Source organism: Bos taurus, chromosome 12 (genome assembly GCF_002263795.3).
Source record: "Bos taurus isolate L1 Dominette 01449 registration number 42190680 breed Hereford chromosome 12, ARS-UCD2.0, whole genome shotgun sequence".
Taxonomy (NCBI): Eukaryota; Metazoa; Chordata; class Mammalia; order Artiodactyla; family Bovidae; genus Bos; species Bos taurus.
In genome coordinates this window covers 9308482-9328814 of record NC_037339.1, presented here as the reverse complement: position 1 = coordinate 9328814, position 20333 = coordinate 9308482, and the positions used below count along the sequence as shown (strand labels likewise).

The 20333-nt window shown below is 38.2% G+C and overlaps 1 long non-coding RNA gene across 1 annotated transcript in view; it reads left to right on the top strand.

Annotated features, from left to right (window-relative positions):
• The first annotated feature begins 10077 nt into the window (after positions 1–10077).
• The window catches only part of LOC132346712 (uncharacterized), a 78210-nt gene continuing 67954 nt past the window's right edge, over positions 10078–20333 (top strand). Inside the window, exon 1 of the long non-coding RNA XR_009496625.1 lies at positions 10078–10245. This is a non-coding gene — a long non-coding RNA (uncharacterized lncRNA). The remainder of the gene's footprint in view (positions 10246–20333) is intronic.

The window sequence follows — 20333 nt, the reverse complement described above, 5'->3', positions numbered from 1 at the left end:
GCAGTAGCCTGGCAGGCTACAGTCTGATGGGTTGTAAAGAGTCAGGCATGGCTGAGCAACCAAGCACCCAAGCATGCATCCATTGAAAACTTTCGAACCCAAGACATTTACTAAAATAGTCAGTTACAAAGTCAATATATAAAATTAGTATCTTTCTACATTCCCGGAAAAGACTGTTTAAAAATTGTAGTACATAAATGTTGCCATTTTCAACAAAAATAGAACAAGTAATACCCCTGAAAATACATTTACAAAACTAAATAGTGCTTACACGTAAAAAATGATTAAACTACGAAAATGTTTTTAAAAGTGTTTAAGGTGTACAAAAACGACACAAGAAGTACTATGCGAAAAAATGTACTGAACTATGTTCTCTGTTATAACAAGTATATAGAGTAAAATAATTTTCCTGGATGAGTCAACTTAATGTTGTAAATAAATTTTCTCAAATATACTTTTAAATTTACACTTACTTCAATCAAAATACCATTTTCTTTCCAGTGTTCAAATAAATTGTCCAAATAAATGGGAAAAAGTAATTCTAAACCTTATGCAGAAAAATTAAAATAGAATAGCTAAGAAATCATGAAAAAGAGATGAGGAAGTAGCTTTCGTACTAGCAGATACTTAAATTCATTAACGATTAATAATTATAACTATGCCGCAGTGATAAAAATAATGGCCATATATGTAAATGAAATACAATAGAATATGCAGAAAAGTCATCCAGGTATAATAAGACTGTAGTGCAAGTACTGGATCAAGGTAAGAATCTGCCTGAAATGCAAGAGATGTAAGAGACGTGGGTTTGATCCCTGGGTCGGGAAGATGCCCTGGAGAAGGAAATGGTAACCCGCTCCAGTATTCTTGCCTGGGAAATCCCATGGATGAAGGAGCCTGGAGGGCTACCGCCCATGGGGTCGCAAAGAGTTGGCCAGGACTTAGTGCTTGAACAACACACTCAAAAGTCAGTATTGTACCACCAGTGGTGAATGATAACAGGACCAATCCAGGACAACTAGGGATTTGGGAGAAAGCTTATCTCATAATGCTGCCAAAGCAGAATGTCAATTGGAATAAATTTTCTGGAGAAATGTTCATCGGTCGGTTTCAAAAATGTTCAATTTGTGTGTGCCCTTTGGGCTCCGACTTTCTTTTCAGTCTCCTTGAAGCAATATAAAAATTTTACTTCGAATAATTCATTTGGAGATGATTGCAAATTTCACAAAGATATACTCTTAAGCTGTTCATCTCAGTGTGGTTAAGATTATATATTTTAAAAAATGAAAAAGAAAATGACAGGGAAGAATCTAAATATCCAACAGTAAAGGTTTGGTTAAAATATAGTTGTATTTCAGACAGATAATATCACTATTATTAAGTTTGGGGTGGGGGAAGATGGAGGGGATAAATCTGTACCAGACTTGAAAAACCGTTCACAGTGTACACTAAAATTTTTACAGTACACAAATGTATATGTATACATTTTACAAAGATGTACACACATATAAAATACATACTTGTATAGGTACACTGCATGAGCCAAGGTTTATGATGAGACCATTTAAAGCCAGGACTGTCTCTCTGTACGTGTGTGTGTATTTCTTTCTCTGCCTCTGTCTCTGTTTCTCTGTCTCTTGAGAGAGATGAGAAAATATGGTATGGATTTGTGGCCATTCACGTATCCATTCAGTTATTAAGTTCCATGCGATTTTAGAATTTGAAGTTAACCCCTCTTCAAGTCTCTTCGCTTTATTGGAGTTTTCTCCTGTCTTTCCCAGCTGAAGTCCTTGCTATGTCTAGAGTCCATTATCTTGTTTCTGTCAAGGAAGACATCAGCTTCCCAGTGAAGCGTCTATCTCACTGGGGTCACTGGACAGAAGCCTCTGTTTACTCTCTAATGGAGGGGTGATCTTTTCTGCTCTGATTTTGCTCTGTTCTGTCATTTGTGCACTGCCTGGTCCACAGCTGTTCACTTGGCGGAAGTTCATTTACTCGGTTTGCGTGGTCTGTGTATGGTGGTTTGGTCTCAGGCTGAAACTGTCTATAATATTTTACTGGGTGAGACGAAGTCAACAGTAAATTTAACTAATTCATTGAATGGAATTACATGTTGCTCTAACAAACTATAAAAGGTGTCCAGACTGTTTTGGATGTTATATCAAACCAGGACCTTTGATTCACTGTGGCCTTCTGTGGTCTTTGTCATGAGGCTCCCCTGGTGTTGTGATGGGTTTAGTGGAAAGAAATCACATTTGCTGTTCATTGCCTTTGCTGCTGGAGCCTGACAGTACAGGTGTGGGCTGTCAAAGTTAAAAGAAAAAATCTTATAAAGCAAACATTTAACTATAATAAATTACCTAGTATAAGCCCAACGTATTAAAAAAATTAAAAGTGGGGTGTTTTCAGATTCAACTTACATCCAGGGCATTTAAAAAAATAATAAATAATATTACATGGTTTCTGTAATCTGTCAAATGACAACTCAGGGGTTTTGCCAGTTTACTGATTTTTTTTTTTCTGTTTTGTGACACAGTATAAGAAGCTATGAGTAAAGATATATTTTTGAATGATTAAGGGAAATTAAATAATTTTCTTTCTTAAAACGAGTAAACTAATCATTATTTTACTAACAATAAGAAAAGTTTCCCTTACACATTTTACGCATACTGCCCCTTCAGTACCATAAACAGAATTCTTAAGCCCAGAACTATCCAAACATGTATTTTGATCTGTTACAAAGGAAAAGAAAAAAATGACTCTAACTCAAAGAAAGAAAATCTGTGACTTTAAGGTGACAAGTAGTTCCAGGTTTTACTGTAAGGTAGATGTTTAACATTAAACCTGTAATTCTAATGAAAAATTAAATTTGCTCATTTTCAAGTATTCATACAGCCAATGTGACTTAATGATGTCCCAGCTTGTAGGAAAATATAATTACTGATTCTGCTTTTCTTCTGGTTTTCTCTCCCTCTCCTTTTCACAGCTTTGTCCATTTTATCTGCTCAGAAAAATAAGCCCAAGAGCTTACATACACAAAGAAAAGATAAAATGTCACCTCCAGAGCTTTCATCAAAGGCAGACTCAAACTAGATATCCTAACAAAAGGTAAAGGAACAATGAACTAAAACATGGTAACAAATATGTAATGAGCTGTAAAAAAAATAAATCGATAATTGCACTTGAGATCTGTCAAAATTTTACTGTCCCTGATCCAACCAAGGGACTCTTCTGCTGCAGTATTTTGTGAACACAGCTCTCTTGTGGGATCGGGCTGCAGAGGACATTTTAGTGGGAGGACGAGCGCAATAGGATGAGGGGTATGATTCATGTTCAGCATCTCAAGTGGAGGATGGAGTGCAAGCCTTGAATAATGAAACAAAGAGAAGATATTCCGCATGCCAGGAAGGTTACTGTTAGAGAGCTGTTAGAATTATTTAAAAAGGTTAGTCTATGAATAAACATGCTTCATCAAGGTCTCTTACACATGCAAAGAGAGATGCTAATGAATAATAAAAGAGTAATGGGGACTGGAGAAGAAATGAATGTTAATCTTATCCAAAGCAGATACAAATTAATATTGGAGCAACATTTTTGTAATCACTTCTCAAGGCAAAAATTCAATTAATGTGACTCTATCAATATTTCAAATCAGTCCCTTGAAAATATACTTGTCGCTCTGCATATAAGCTCTGTGAATGGCTGTAACTCACCTTGTCAATGCTTGGGGAGACTCCTAAATGGTACAGTTGGAGGAAATTGGGACTAGTTTTATAAATCACAGGCCTATGATGCAGAATTGCCTGAGGACGCATTTCAGTTAGGAAGCTCACTAAAGAGTAATTTTCCTATAGAAAATAAATATACGAGTCCAGAATAGCTTACCTTACTTCATGATTTTATTTTCTGCTATATATATATACACACACACATATATATTCACACTCACACGTGGGAGTGTGGTTTCTGGAGAATAGATAATTCTATGTACATGCTTACAGTCACAGAATAGATGTCTATATATTATATAATATATATGCATATTCACACCTATAATATATGTATTTAAATAACATCATGTCAAATGGACTAGCACAGGAGTCTATATACCACCACCAAAAGGAGACTAGTTCTATCAGTGGGAAAATAGTCATGTAAAACACATCTGAAAAAAATGCTCAATTTTATCTTTTGTCATGGCCTGCTTTGGAGATAGGAAAAGGAAATTGAATATTTTCTTCAGAATTATTAATATATCTGATTTTTTCACTAGAGATTTATTTTATCTCATATCTTCTTTCTTTTGTTGGTAGTCACTAGATACATTTTATATAGTGAGCTATTCCTCCTGTTTGGCATACAATATAAATGCCTGTCATAGTTTGTTTAAGGTGTCAGAGACTGAGCAAAAGTTTATGAAACTAAATGGACTCCTTGAGTAAGTGTTTTGCAGCTGGGCAGAATGTGTTGTTTGTGTTGTAATGCCCCGACAGGTTTATATAATAAGAGGTGCTAACGCCACCATCCTATGATAGATTGGACTTATTTGAAGCATGGTGCTGTAGACAAATACACTTACACGCTGTGGTGTGCAAAACCCAATGCCGATCCAAAGTGAGTCACCCTATTAAACTAACTGTCGGGACAATCTCATTTCTGTACTTTTAATAGACAGCGTATCATTCCCATAATGAAAGAAACATGAAATAGTTTCCATACGGAATGAGTTCCCTAGAGGGGCTGGGATTTGTCTCATTATACAAAGCTTTTCTATCACCGTTCCAATACCTCTTCTCATCTTTGCTTCTCATCCGAGTGGAGAATTTTCTGTCAACAGCTTTAGTCTGGCTAAACCTTCATAACACAGGAGAGAAATATACTGGAGATAAGATTACTTTTTTCCATTTATGTAGAAAATTATATCCAGTATTCCTGCCTGAAAAGGATTACTCTCTGATGTGGACAGCATTCTGCGCTCTCATTAAAAAGGAAGGCAGTCTGCAATTTTATTTTATTTTTTAAAGAAGTTGGATGTGGTAGGAAAGACTATCAGAGATTTCATGCTGTGAAATTCACCAGGGGGAGAAAACCACTACTTGTGCATTCTCCTCGGGTACCTTTGGGAACTAACAGTCCTGTGCTGTACCAAGAGCATCCCGTGGCCAGCAATCCGACCACCTGCCTCAGTAATTTTGATGGGAGGAAGAAGGTTAATATGATGGAATAAAATGAACTTTGTCAAGTAATATTAAAGTTCAGTCAGTAGCTGTCAATTCCAAGGGTTTTCTGAGAAAGGATGTCCCTGTGCTGTGATTCTCCCTGACTTTCTGTTGCTTCTCTTTGCTTTCGTTCAGGTAGGTGCTTTGAGCAGCCGTTACCTCACAGCAGAGGGGTTTCTTCTTGCCCTCTTGTGCTCCTTCATATCCTCCCCACCACCATCCTCATCATCTCAACCTCCTGCACTCCTCATCTTCATCATCACCAGTTAAGTACTTAAAACATATGTCAATATAATTTCATCATCAAAAATGCTTCTGTGTATTTTTATGCTCATTTCACATGAAAAAAAGTCACTTAGAGTAACTAACTTCTTCTAAATCACAAAGTCATAGATGGAAGAAATAAGATCCAAACCCATGTTTGAAACCAAAGACGAGGCTCAACAATGATGTTCCAATACCATTACTCTTCGAGCATACTTCTTCCAGGAATGTACCCAAATATCAAGTGCTGTTGTTAAGTTGCCAGGCTTCGGTACAGCTCCTTGAGATACAAATACATTACTTAACAAAGCACCTCTTGGACATCAGGCTTATGGAAAAATATCTCATGATTTAACATGAAGTAATAAGAACAAAGGGGCTTCCCTGGTGGCTCATATGGTAAAGAAGCTGTCTGCAATGCAGGAAACCCAGGTTTGATCACTGGGTTTATTCTTTGACAAGTACTCAAGTGGCTTAAATTTACTTGATATTGATTTTCAACTGGTCATTCTGGACATATATTTAAAGGCAAGTATAGCAATGAAATGAAGCTTGCTTTTTTGTTGTTGTTATTTTGTCACATAGCAATATAATATTTTCCTAGTATTTGTAAAAAGTAATTTAAGTTGTTATGGGAAAGGTCAAAATATGTTGTCCCATTATTGCTTTTAATAGAAGAACTGGATTAAACAGACTGAGGTAAGATAAATGGAATAAAAAAAAATAATCAAAGAACTTAACTCCTCAGTAAAGAAGGGAATTACTGAAAAATCATCAATAGCTAACCAAATCTGTAGTAAGTACTGTTATAGGTGAAAGCTGGAAGAAGGTATTCCTAAGACTTGTAGATAAACTTCATCAGCTAAATAAACACCCTCTCCAATGTACTTTAAATTACTCCATATTACCTTTTATGGATTATCTTCTAGACCCTATTCTATGGATGAAATAAATATTTGTAAGATCAATATTGAAAATTGAAGCTATACAACCTACCAGTAGAAGTCAGCAGATGACTTTTTCTGTTATTTCCATGGATGTTTTTAGTTCTGTGGTTTCCCATCATCCATCTTCTTGGGGAGAATTATCTCCTCATGTCATGCAGTAATAGTTGGACTATAATCTAAGGCATATATTGGGTCTCACTATACAGTTGAAAAGGTCCTTGAAAGTTCCTTTAACAAGTCCTTTCTTTTCAGCTCCATTATTGTGAAAGAATGTATAATCAGACCCCCTTTTGGGACACCAAATCTTGAGTGAATAATGCAAAGATGGAAAAAATCACAGAGTTTTATTTTAACTTGGTACCCCAGTAACTGGAGGGGGGAATCCTGCTCTAAAAATTTCTGGAACTTCCAGAACTCTCCCAAACTTAGATTACCTCTGTAATAGTGATATCTCTTGTATCTTTCCAATTAATTATGTGCTCATTTAAATAGGGTCCCTTTCTACTGCTTGTATCCAGAACAGTAAAAGGATAAAATTCAAAAGGCTGAATATAAATAGCTTAATTTCACTGGTAAGCTGAATTTATGTTTCGTTAAAGACAATTCCATGCCAAACCATCACATACAGTTAAGGTGAAGAAAGGCTAATTTGATTATCATCTTTTTTTTAATTAATTTATTTTTTATTGAAGGATAATTGCTTTACAAAATTTTACTGTTTTCTGTCAAACCTCATCATGAATCAGCCATAGATATATATATATATGTCCTCTCCCTTCTGAACCTCGCTCCCTCCCCATCCCACCCCTTAGGTTGACACAGAGCCCCTGTTTGAGTTTCCTGAGCCATACAGCAAATTCTTTTTGGCTATCTATTTCACATATGGTAATGTAAGTTTCATGCAAAGAGTTGACTCATTGGAAAAGACTCTGATGCTGGGAAGGATTGGGGCCAGGAGGAGAAGGGGACGAAAGAGGATGAGATGGCTGAATGGCATCACTGACTCAATGGACATGAATTTGGGTGAACTCCGAGAGTTGGTGATGGACAGGGAGGCCTGGCGTGCTGCAGTTCATGGGGTTGCAAAGAGTTGGACATGACTGAGCGACTGAACTGAACTGAACTGAATGTAAGTTTCCATGTTACTCTCTCCGTACATCTCACCCTCTCCTCCTCTCTCTCCATGTTAAAGGTAATTTACTTCCCCTGTCTAATCAGCCAGCAAAATCATGGTCCACACTCCCCAAACGAGTCTCCCCCAGATGCTTCCATCGTGACTTCCAGCACCTTTATCCACGGCAGTGTCTTCTCTCTTTGGCCCAGATGTCATCCGTTTTTATTTGCTCTTCACTTTTTGCTCTACTCCAATCTAACATCCACCTAGCACCCAAGGAAATACTTTAGAAACATAAATTCAATCATTTCACTTTGCTGTTAGACTTCTTTGATAGCTGACTATTAGGCTTCACATAGAGTCCAAACTGCTATGCTTTGCAAGGCCCTGGATGATCCAGTCAATGGCCCGCTGTAAAACTCCATCTCATATCATACTGTTTCACGAGCCACTTGTACTTTCTTTGAGATCTCAGCAATTTTAAAACCGTGCCCCACCTCAGCTTCTCAATCTCTCACCTTAAGTACTGTCTCCTCAGAAAATTCTTCCCTAGCAATCTCTTTTTATTTACTTGCCCTTGGCTGCTTGCTTCAATGTCTTATATTTTTAAGTATATACTTTGTGTTTGTCACTCATTTATTGTTTATGTATTCACTGGAATGTAAGATCTTTGAGGGCAAATTGATTCACAAATGCATCCCCAGTGGGATAGAGCCCACTGTGGCCTCTCAAATATTTTGTGAAAAAATAAATGCATGTTTTCTATGTACATTAACACTGAATTGCTTTTCTTGTAAGAACCCAGCTTATTATCCTCTTTTCCTTAAAATCAAATAGCTTTATGTTTTAATTCCACGTTTCAGGGCTTGAAAATGTCGCACATTTATGTAAGCTTGTCTTTTATAGGATATAAAATGAATAGCATTTTGAACTGTTAATGTCTATTTCCTTTGTTTTGTATAACAGTAATGAGACTCCAGTACTCTTGCCTGGAAAATCCCATGGACGGAGGAGCCTGGTAGGCTGCAGCCCATGGGGTCGTTAAGAGTCGGACACGACTGAGCAACTTCACTTTCACTTTTCACTTTCATGCATTGGAGAAGGCAATGGCAGCCCACTCCAGTGTTCTTGCCTGGAAAATCCCATGGACAGAGGAGCCTGGTAGGCTTCAGTCCATGGGGTCACTAAGAGTCGGACACGACTGAGCGACTTCACTTTCACTTTTCACTTTCATGCACTGGAGAAGGAAATGGCAACCCACTCCAGTGTTCTTGCCTGGAGAGTCCCAGTGACAGCGGAGCCTGGCGGGCTGCCGTCTCTGGGGTCGCACAGAGTCGGACACAACTGAAGCAACTTAGCAGCAATGAGATTAAAATGAATATAGTATAAGCAGGAGATCTAAAATCTCACCAGAGAAGAAGCTTATAAAATACTCCTGGTATCAGGGGAAACCTAACAAATCTTTCCTCTACCTGTAAACCATTTTTCATCAACACGAGATTCCAAGAACTCCTATAGACAGTGGAATGATACATTTGAACTACTGTGTGCTGTATCAGCCAGAAAAATTTTGGTTTTCTTTTCTGAACAATACACTCAGAGAAACTCTCATGGAAATGGTTATTGAGTTAGATGGAGAAGGAGCACAACACCTTGAGGGAAAATTTTCACTTTGAGAGAAAATATCCAATTTCTTCCATTTTGGAGCAATTATGATAGTGATGAGAAATTTGTAAGACCTATCTTTTCTATGGAAATGTCAACAGATTTCATATTAAAAATAGTATGAGGTGTGCTATGCTTCTTTTTTCTTCATATTCCAGCAATATTCATCCATCCAGTGAAGAAGGAATAGAAGTTAAATGGGAATGTGTGAAGAACTGAGCTTGCAAGAAAATAATGTCCTAAGGGGGGAAAAAAGTTCACTCTGATTTCCATTTGAGATATAATTTTCACATATAAGTTGCAACAAAGTGTCAAATATGATACTGGATACCATTTTTGGATCTAGTCTGGGCAAGAAGATTAACACAGACAAAGTGTATTAGTCTGGGATCTCTCTTTTTTAGATAATTATGGTGAAGATATTTCTGTGAAGCAAACCTGCAACATTTCACTATTAGAAAGGGAAGTAGAGAACATGACAAACTCTGGTGTTTTTTTTTTTTTTTTTTCAGATCGTAGCATTTGATCAGAAATATCACTAATTTTAGATCTAAATGATCAAGTTTAAAAAGGTGCTACAAATGGTTAGGTTTCATGTGAATGAGACCAACGTTTGAAATTCAATTTAATAAGCATTATTACATATTTTCTATTGAGAAAACACTAGGTAGTGAAGTTTTTCAAAGGTGTGCAGACTTTTCTCAAGTCTCAATTTACTAGGACATATAAGACCTGCACAAACTGGGGGAGAAATCCAGTTTTCTCAAAGATTAATGATGATTATCTCTGGAAGGTCATGGTACAATGCAGCTTCTGTTTCCATAGATTTACTGTGGAATCTAGAATCTGCATTCCTAATAAACTCCAAAGTAATGCCGATTTTTGCTGTTATATGGACCAAACTTTGAAGACTGAAGGTATAAAAGATAACTGTCTGAAGTGGGTCTCAAAAAGCAAGCCTTCCCTTGACCATAAAATTGCACTTATAATACTTGTGAGATACTGATTGGAGATATTCGAGAAACAAGAAAAACATGTAAGTAAAGGAGTGAAAATTTACAATAGAAAATTTACTATTTTGGATGGAAATTGATCATTATGATGGCTTTTTTGAAGTGAAGGATGTTAGTCACCTGTTATGTGCCAAGTCATGTGCAAGATTTTACTATATATAGTGGTTACATTTCAATATTTACTACTCATTAGTGAAAATGTTTCTTTATGAAAGTAAAAAATCAGAAACACTGTCTTCTCAGGAAAATGAATCTTTTTCCAGGGTTCTTTTTCCTAGTACACCTGAGAATCCCCAAAGACACTTTCATATATAACTACTAGATCACTTTGTGATGTTGTATCGAAAATGTAATTATCACCATCTGTCTCTTTTGTTCTATAAGCTCTTTCCTCTTTTCTTGTGGCTGGAAGGCAAGTATTCCCTAATTCCTGTGGTCAGTCAAACAAAAGGTATTTCAGAGCAGAGATATTAGGACCTTCACTCTGTGAAATTTCATTTCTCAGAGTAAACAGAACCTGGGGATGAGAACAGGAGCAGGTGGATCTTGAGTTTGAATGGTCAGGTGTATCCCTTATGAGTGATAAGTCACTTCAGTCATCTCCTGCTCTTTGTGACTCTATGGACTGTAGTCTACCAGGCTCTCTGTCCATGGGATTCTCCAGTCAAGAACACTGGAGTGGATTGCCATGTCCTCCATCAGGGAATCTTCCTGACTCAGGGATTGAAACTACCTCTCTTGCATCTCCTGCATTGGCAGGCGGGTTCTTTACCACTAGTGCAACCTGGGAAGCCCATATCCCTTATATGTCAACTGTAATCATTCTAGGTCCTGCTGCTCTGCTGGGCGTTTCTTCTAGACATCTCTCACATGTTATTCCCATATTATTTTCTCACTTATGGACAGCTATGCTAGAGAACACACCTGACTCCTTATTGCATCTATTCCTTCAGCTCTAATCTGTGTGCTCTGTTGCCTGTGCTTAGTCACAATGGCCCTGCAGCTTTGTCTAGTCAATCAGTAAGAGAATGTTGTCAGCAGCCTGAAATATACAGAATGGCCCATGCTCAGGGTTCTGATAATTAAAGTATAAAACTTTTCCATTTGTTATAGAGACTAAAAGATGCAGCACACAAAATAGCAATTTTCTTGTTGGAAGCTTATAGGGACACTGACCAGATCTACCTGGACAGCTGCAAGAACAAAGGATTCCAACACCAAGAAGTTTCAAACAACCAGACCCATGCCCTCCCCTTTTGTACAAAAGAAACCTGAATTATCACACGGACGAGAAGACTCTTAGGGACACTAGTCCACCACTTCCTCGATCTGCTGGCTTTGTGAATAAAGTTGCCATTTTTGTGAATGGCAATATTAGTGAACTCCTTGCCCTAACAACTTATTGGAAGTAAAGTCCGATGATGTAAAAAGCAATATTGCATAGGAATCTGGAATGTAGCTTCATGAATAAAGGTAAATTAGAAATGGTCAAACAAGAGATAGCAAGACTGAATATTGACATTTCAGGAATCAGTGAGCTAAATTGGATTGGAATGAGTGAATTTAACTCAGATGATGATTATATCTACTAATGTGGGCAAGAATACCTTAAAAGAAATGGAGTAGCCCTCATAGTCAACAAAAGAGTCTGAAATGCAGTACTTGGATGCAATCTCAAAAATGACAAAATAATTTATGTTCATTTCCAAGACAAACCATTCAATATCACAGTTATCCAAGTCTGTGCCCTGACCAGTAATGCTGAAGAAGCTGAAGGTAAATGGTTCTATGAAGACCTACAAGACCTTCTAGAACTAACACCCCAAAAAAGATGGCTTTTACATCATAGAGGACTGGAATGCAAAAGTAGGAAGTCAAGAGATACATGGAGTAATAGGCAAATTTGGCCTTGGAGTACAAAACAAAGCATGGCAAAGGCTAACAAAGTTTTGTCAAGAGAACAGACTGCTCATAGAAAACACCCTCTTCCAACAACACAAGCGAAGACTCTACACATGGACATCACCAGATGGTCAATACTGAAATCAGATTGATTATATTCTTTGCAGCCAAAGATGAAGTTCTACAGAGTCAGCAAAAACAAGACCAGGAGCTGACTGTCAGACAGACCATGAACTCCTTATTGTCAAATGCAGACTGAAATTGAAGAAAGTAGGGAAAACCACTAGATCATTCAGGTATGACCTAAATCAAATCTCTTACATTATACAATGGAGGTGAAAAATAAATTCAAGGGATTAGATCTGATAAGCAGAGTGCCTGAAGAGCTATGGATGGAGGTTCCTGACATTGTACAGTAGGCAGTGATCAAGACCATCCCCAAGAAAAAGAAAGGCAAAATGATTCTCCGAGGAGTCTTTACAAAGAGCCATGAAAAGAAGAGAAGGTAAAGACAAAGGAGAAAAGGAAAGATATACCCATTTAAATGCAGAGTTCCAAAGAATAGCACAGAGAGATAAGAAACCTTCCTTAGTGATCAATGCAAAGAAATACAGGAAAGCAATAGAATGGGAAAGACTAGAGATCTCATCTCTTCAAGAAAATTAGAGATACCAAGGGAATATTTCATGAAAAGATGGGCTCAATAAAGGACAGAAATGGTATGGACCTAACACAAGCAGAAGATATTAAGAAGAGGTGGCAAGAATACACAGAAGAACTGTACAAAAAAAGATCTTCATGATCCAGATAACCACGATGGTGTGATCACTCACCTAGAGCCAGACATCCTGAAATGCAAAGTCAAGTGGACCTTAGGAAGCATCACTATGAACAAAGATAGTGAAGGTGATGGAATTCCAGTTGAGTTATTTCAAATCCTAAAAGATGATGCTGTGAAAGTGCTGCACCCAATATGCCAGTCTTTTCATACTGTTCTACTTCATACAATAACCTCAGATATGCAGATGACACCACTCTTATGGCAGAAAGTGAAGAGGAACTCAAAAGCCTCTTGATGAAAGTGAAAGTGGAGAGTGAAAAAGTTGGCTTAAAGCTCAACATTCAGAAAATGAAGATCATGGCATCCGGTCCCATCACTTCATGGGAAATAGATGGGGAAACGTGTCAGACTTTATTTTTGGGGCTCCAAAATCACTGCAGATGGTGACTGCAGCCATGAAATTAAAAGACACTTACTCCTTGGAAGAAAAGTTATGACCAACCTAGGTAGCATATTCAAAAGCAGAGACATTACTTTGCCAACAAAGGTCTGTCTAGTCAAGGCTATGGTTTTTCCAGTGGTCATGTATGGATGTGAGAGTTGGACCGTGAAGAAAGCTGAGCACCAAAGAATTGATGCTTTTGAACTGTGGTGTTGGAGAAGACTCTTGAGAGTCCCTTGGACTGCAAGGAGATCCAAGCAGTCCATTCTGAAGGAGATCAGCCCTGGGATTTCTTTGGAAGGAATGATGCTAAAGCTGAAACTCCAGTACTTTGGCCACCTCATGCGAAGAGTTGACTCATTGGAAAAGACCCTGATGCTGGGAGGGATTAGGGGCAGGAGGAGAAAGGATAACAGAGGATGAGATGGCTGGATGGCATCACTGACTCGATGGACCTGAGTCTGAGTGAACTCTGAGAGTTGGTCATGGACAGGGAGGCCTGGCGTGCTGCGATTCCTGGGGTCACAAAGAGTCGGACGTGACTGAGCAACTGAACTGAACTGAACTGAATATGCCAGCAAATTTGGACAACTCAGCAGTTTTCCACAGGACTGGAAAGGGTAAGTTTTCATTCCAATCCCAAGAAGGACAATGCCAAAGAATGTTCAGACTACCGCACAATTGCATTTATCTCACACACTAGCAAAGTAATTCTCAAAATTCTCCAAGCCAGGCTTCAACAGTACATGAACCATGAACTTCCAGATATTCAAGCTGTATTTAGAAAAGGCAGAGGAACAAGAAATCAAATTTCCAACATCTGTTGGAGCATCAAAAAAGCAAGAGAATTCCAGGAAAACATCTACTTCATTTTATTGATTATGCCAAAATCTTTGACTATGTAGATTACACTAAACTGTGGAAAATTCTTCAGGAGATGGGAATACCAGACCACCTTACCTGCCTCTGAGAAATCTGTATGCAGGTCAGAAAGCAACAGTTAGAACTGGAGATGGAAAAACAGACTGGTTCCAAATCAGGAAAGGAGTGTATCAAGGCTGTATATTGTCACCCTGCTTTTTAACTTATATACACAGTACATTATGTGAAATTCCAAGCTGGCTGATGCACCAGCTAGAATCAAGATTGCTGGGAGAAATGTAAATAACCTCAGATACACATGTGACACCACCCTTATGGCAGAAAGTGAAGAGGAACTAGATTGCCTCTTGATTAAAGTGAAAGAGGAGAGTGAAAAGTTGGCTTAAAGCTCAACATTGAAAAAACTAAGATCATGGCTTCTCGTCCCATCACTTCATGGCAAATAGATGGAAAAACAATGGAAACAGTCAAAGACTTTATTTTCTTGGGTTCCCAAATCACTGCAGATGGTGACTGCAGCCATGAAATTAAAATATGCTTACTCCTTGGAAGTAAAGTTATGACCAACCTAGATGGCATATTAAAAAGCAGAGACAATACTTTGCCAAAAAAGGTCCATCTATTCAAAGCTGTGGTTTTTCCTGTAGTTATGTATGGATGTGAGAATTGGACTCTAAAGAAAGCTGAGCATCAAAGAATTGATGCTTTTGAACTGTGGTTTTGGAGAAGACTCTTGAGAGTCCCTTGGATTGCAAGGATATCCAACCAGTCCAGCCTAAATGAAATCAGACCTGTATATTCATTGGAAGGACTCATGGTGAAGCTGAAACTCCAATACTGTGGCCACCTGATGCAAAGAACTGACTCATTGGAAAACAACCTGATGCTGGGAAAGATTGAAGGCAGGAGGATAAGGGGACGATATAGGATGAGATGGTTGGATGGCATCACCAACTCAATGGTCATGAGTTTGAGCAAGCTCTGGGAGTTGGTGATGGACAAGGAAGCCTGGCACCCTCAGTCCATGGGGTCGCAAAGAATCAGACACGACTGAGCAACTGAACTGAATAAGTGGTCTCCTAATCTATTGGCTTACCTTTCAGTGAGCAGTATGAATTTGGACTCAGTAACACTCCTTATTCTTTTCCTTCATCTGACTTCCTTCAATAGTTCATTGGATAAGTCTATTAAAAAGAAGGTTTAAAAAAAAAAAAAACAGAACAAAGGACAAATTCACCTTCTTTTTACGCTGTCCTCCTAGACCCTGTAAAAACTGAAAGTGTGGCTGGGTGATATTTTAGTAAAAGTACACAGTCCATGACATTTTAATGAAATAATAGAACTTTGTATTTCATTCAAGTGGTTGGTCTATACGGAGGACTAAGGGAACTTCTAAGAATTAGTCATTGTGGATGACATGCACTAGTCTGTCTAAGTCTCAGTTCTGACTCAAACATATGAATGTGTTAAGAATGAACTGTCATTTATCCTATCAACCACCTTACAAGTTAGACATTATCTCCATTTCAAGCAACATTTTGAGCACAAAAAGCAACTCATGAAGCAATCTCAAGAAGGTTGATTAACTTTTACATAGTCAGAGAGCTAATATGATCAAGCCAAAAGGATAAAGCCAAATCCACCCACTTGGATTTGGAAGATAACTGTGGACCAGTGAAATAATAACTAGTATTCTTATTTGCTCTAGGCCAGTGTTATAAACACTTGAGATATGCTAACTAGTTTATTCCTTACAACAAGCCAAGAGTTTTATAGAAGAGGCCATTGAAACACAGAGATTCATTCCAAAGTCACATAGAAAGTAAGTAGAAGAACTGAGATTTGAACTCAGGCATCATGGCCCTAAAGCTACATTTTTAACCACTAATTCATTAAAGCTATATTAGAGTACTCTGAGAACAAAGATACAAGATTAGGGTAATAGATAATTACTGAAATGTAGCCTAAAAAAATGCACTAGGTGATGGCAACTATGGTAAGAATCAGCTGATTACAGGTACTTGACCACTGTGCAAATCTTTTCTTTTTCTTTCTTTTTTAAAATATAAATTTATTTAATTGGAGGTTAATTACTTTACAATATTGTATTGGTTTTGCCATACATCGACATGAATCAGCCACAGGTGTACTCGTGTTCCCCATCCTGAAACCCCCTCCCCTCTCCCTCCCCATACCGTCCCTCTGGGTCATCCCAGTGCACCAGCCCCGAGCATCCTGTATCATGCATCGAACCTGGACTGGCGATATGTTTCACATATGATAATACACATGTTTCAATGCCATTCTCCCAAATCATCCCACCCTCACCCTCTCCCACAGAATCCAAAAGACTGTTCTATACATCCCTGTCTCTTTTGCTGTCTCGCATACAAGGTTATCATTACCATCATTCTAAATTCCATATATATGCGTTAGTATACTGTATTGGTGTTTTTCTTTCTGGCTTACTTCACTCTGTATAATAGGCTCCAGTTTCATCCACCTCATTAGAAGTGATTCAAATGTTTTCTTTTTAATGGCTGAGTAATATTCCATTGTGTATATGTACCACAGCTTTCTTATCCATTCATCTCCTGATGGACATCTAGGTTGCTTCCATGTCCTGGCTATTGCAAACAGTGCTGCAATGAACATTGGGGTGCACGTGTCTCTTTCAATTCTGGGTTCCTCGGTGTGTATGCCCAGCACTGGGATTGCTGGGTCATATGGCAGTGGTATTTCCAGTTTTTTTAAGCAATCTCCACACTGTTCTCCATAATGGCTGTACTAGTTTGCATTCCCACCAACAGTGTAAGAGGGTTCCCTTTCCTCCACAACCTCTCCAGCATTTATTGCGTGTAAACTTTTGGATCGCAGCCATTCTGACTGGTGTGAAATGGTACCTCATTGTGGTTTTGATTTGCATTTCTCTGATAATGAGTGATGTTGAGCATCTTTTCATGTGTTTGTTAGCCATCTATATGTCTTCCTTGGAGAAATATCTGTTTAGGTCTTTGGCCCATTTTTTAATTGGGTCATTTATTTTTCTGAAATTGAGCTGCAGGAGTTGCCTGTATATTTTTGAGATTAATTCTTTGTCAGTTGCTTCATTTGCTATTCTTTTCTCCCATTCTGAAGGCTGTATTTTCACCTTGCTTATAGTTTACTTTGTTGTGCAGAAGCTTTTAAGTTTAATTAGGTCCCACTTGTTTATTTTTGCTTTTATTTCCAATATTCTGGGAGATGGGTCATAGACGATCCTGCTGTGATTTATGTCATAGAGTGATTTGCCTATGTTCTCTTCTAGGAGTTTTATAGTTTCTGTCTTATGTTTAGATCTTTAATCCATTTTGAGTTTATTTTTGTGTATGGTGTTAGAAAGTGTTCTAGTTTCATTCTTTTACAAGTGGTTGACCAGTTTTCCCAGCACCACTTGTTAAAGAGATTATCTTTAATCCATTGTATATTATTGCCTCCTTTGTCAAAGATAAGGTGTCCATAGGTGTGTGGGTTTATCTCTGGGCTTTCTATTTTGTTCCATTGATCTATATTTCTGTCTTTGTGCCAGTACTATACTGTCTTGATGATTGTGGCTTTGTAGTAAAGCCTGAAGTCAGGCAGCTTGATTCCTCCAGTTCTATTCTTCTTTCTCAAGATTGCTTTGGCTATTCGAGGTTTTTTGTATTTCCATACAAATTGTGAAATTGTTTGTTCTAGCTCTGTGAAAAATACCATTGCTAGCTTGATAGGTAGTATACTCATTTTCACTATATTGATTCTTCCAATCCATGAACATGGTACATTTCTCCATCTATTAGTGTCCTCTTTGATTTCTTTAACCAGTGTTTTATAGTTTTCTATATATAGGTCTTCTGTTTCTTTAGGTAGATATATTCCTAAGTATTTTATCCTTTTTGTTGCAATGGTGAATGGAATTGTTAAAATCTTTCTTAGGAGGTGGAGAGGAGGTCAACGCCAGTCCCTTAAACTGAATACACAGAAGTCTGGGAAACAAAAAAGGTAATGGAGCAAGACTAGGTTGAGAGAATCTTGGGGAAGGATGTGAACTGATAAAGCTAAAGAGAGCTTATCAAAAATAATTCTTCTGACTGTAGAATATTGGAGAGTATAAATATTGGGTGATAGTATGCAGTCAAAGTTAATCTATTCCAACTAGGGTGTGGACCCACTGCAAGCTTCAGTTCTTGCTTCTCAGAATTTCCTTCTTGATAATTTAAAAGAAAGAATTGTTTATATTGAAGATAGGGCTTCCCTGGTGGCTCGGATGGTAAAGAATCTGCCTGCAATGTGGAAGACCTGGGTTCAATCCCTGGGTTGGGAAGATCCCCTGTAGGAAGGCTTGGCAACCCACTGTAGTAATCTTGCCTACAGAATCTCCATGGACAGAGGAGCCTGTTGGGCTACAGTCCATGGGATCATTAAGAGTTGGACATGACTAAGTGACTAAGCACAGCACATATTGAAGATGTATAACATAGTGATTTGATATATATATATATATATATATATATATATATATATATGACTGCAGTCAATTTAATAAACCTGTCCATTGCCTCTCATAGTTACATTTGGATGGATGTGTGGTGAGAATCTGAAATCCATTCTCTTATCAAACTTCCAGTGTTCAATGGATTAGAGAATAAAAATCTGATTTCAAAATCTGCTATCCCATGAAATAGGCCAAATGAGAGGAAGTCAAGGTGTGAACTGTTATACAGTATATGGAAGAAGAGAAGCTCATAAACATGAGCAGCAGAATGTGGGGAAAGGAAAAGTTGGTGTGATTTCTCATGTGAGGCCTCATTCCGCATGCAGTGAGACAGAGAGATGAGTTGAAGGTGGAGATACACATTTCATCCACTGATTCAAACTCCTACCATCAGAGTTATTCTACCTGATTTGGTGCTACACCTCACTTTTCCACTAACTGTTTGTGCCAGTTAGTAAAGAATATCAGATTTAACCCACTGTTCAGTAATCTGTGATGCTGGCGCTGGAACAGCCAACCACATTTTTGTTTTCCCCCTTGGCTCCTTTTTGTGCTCAGCTAGCGAGGGACCCTGGAGGGGAATGGAAGAAAACGACTTGTTCCTTTATCCTGTCAGGATTCTTCTAGCAACGTGTCTTCACTTGGAAATAGCAGTTCATTTTAGTTGGCAGTAGCTGAATCCAGTTTAAAGTTTTTCCCAACATTTGCAGAAACCGTGTCCTTGCTCTCTTGCCTTGGAGATATTAATACCAGCACAAGCCAACAATCCCAGCTAATGTTTCCATGAGGTTCCTGTTCTGGACTTATAGACATTAGTACAGACTTAATGGCATCTTCTGTGTAGCAGTTTGTGCTTCAGAGTCACAAAATTCTTCCTCGTGTCTTCTAAATTTCAATAATTTCAGACTCTTTCAGCCTCTTATCTGCCTCAGGGGTTGAAGCTTCCACCTCCCCCCACCTCACCCCGCCCAAATTACTACCTCTGGAGATATATATATTTGCACTCATCTCACACGCTAGTAAAGTAATGCTCAAAATTCTCCAAGCCAGGCTTCAGCAATATGTGAACCGTGAACTTCCTGATGTTCAAGCTGGTTTTAGAAAAGGCAGAGGAACCAGAGATCAAATTGCCAACATCTGCTGGATCATAGAAAAAGCAAGAGAGTTCCAGAAAAAACATCTATTTCTGCTTTATTGACTATGCCAAAGCCTTTGACTGTGTGGATCACAATAAACTGTGGAAAATTCTGCAAGAGATGGGAATACCAGACCACCTGATCTGCCTCTTGAGAAATTTGTATGCAGGTCAGGAAGCAACAGTTAGAACTGGACATGGAACAACAGTCTGGTTCCAAATAGGAAAAGGAGTACATCAAGGCTGTATATTGTCATCCTGTTTATTTAACTTATATGCAGAGTACATCATGAGAAATGCTGGACTGGAAAAAACACAAACTGGAATCAAGATTGCCGGGAGAAATATCAATAACCTCAGATATGCAGATGACACCACCCTTATGGCAGAAAGTGAAGAGGAACTCAAAAGCCTCTTGATGAAAGTGAAAGTGGAGAGTGAAAAAGTTGGCTTAAA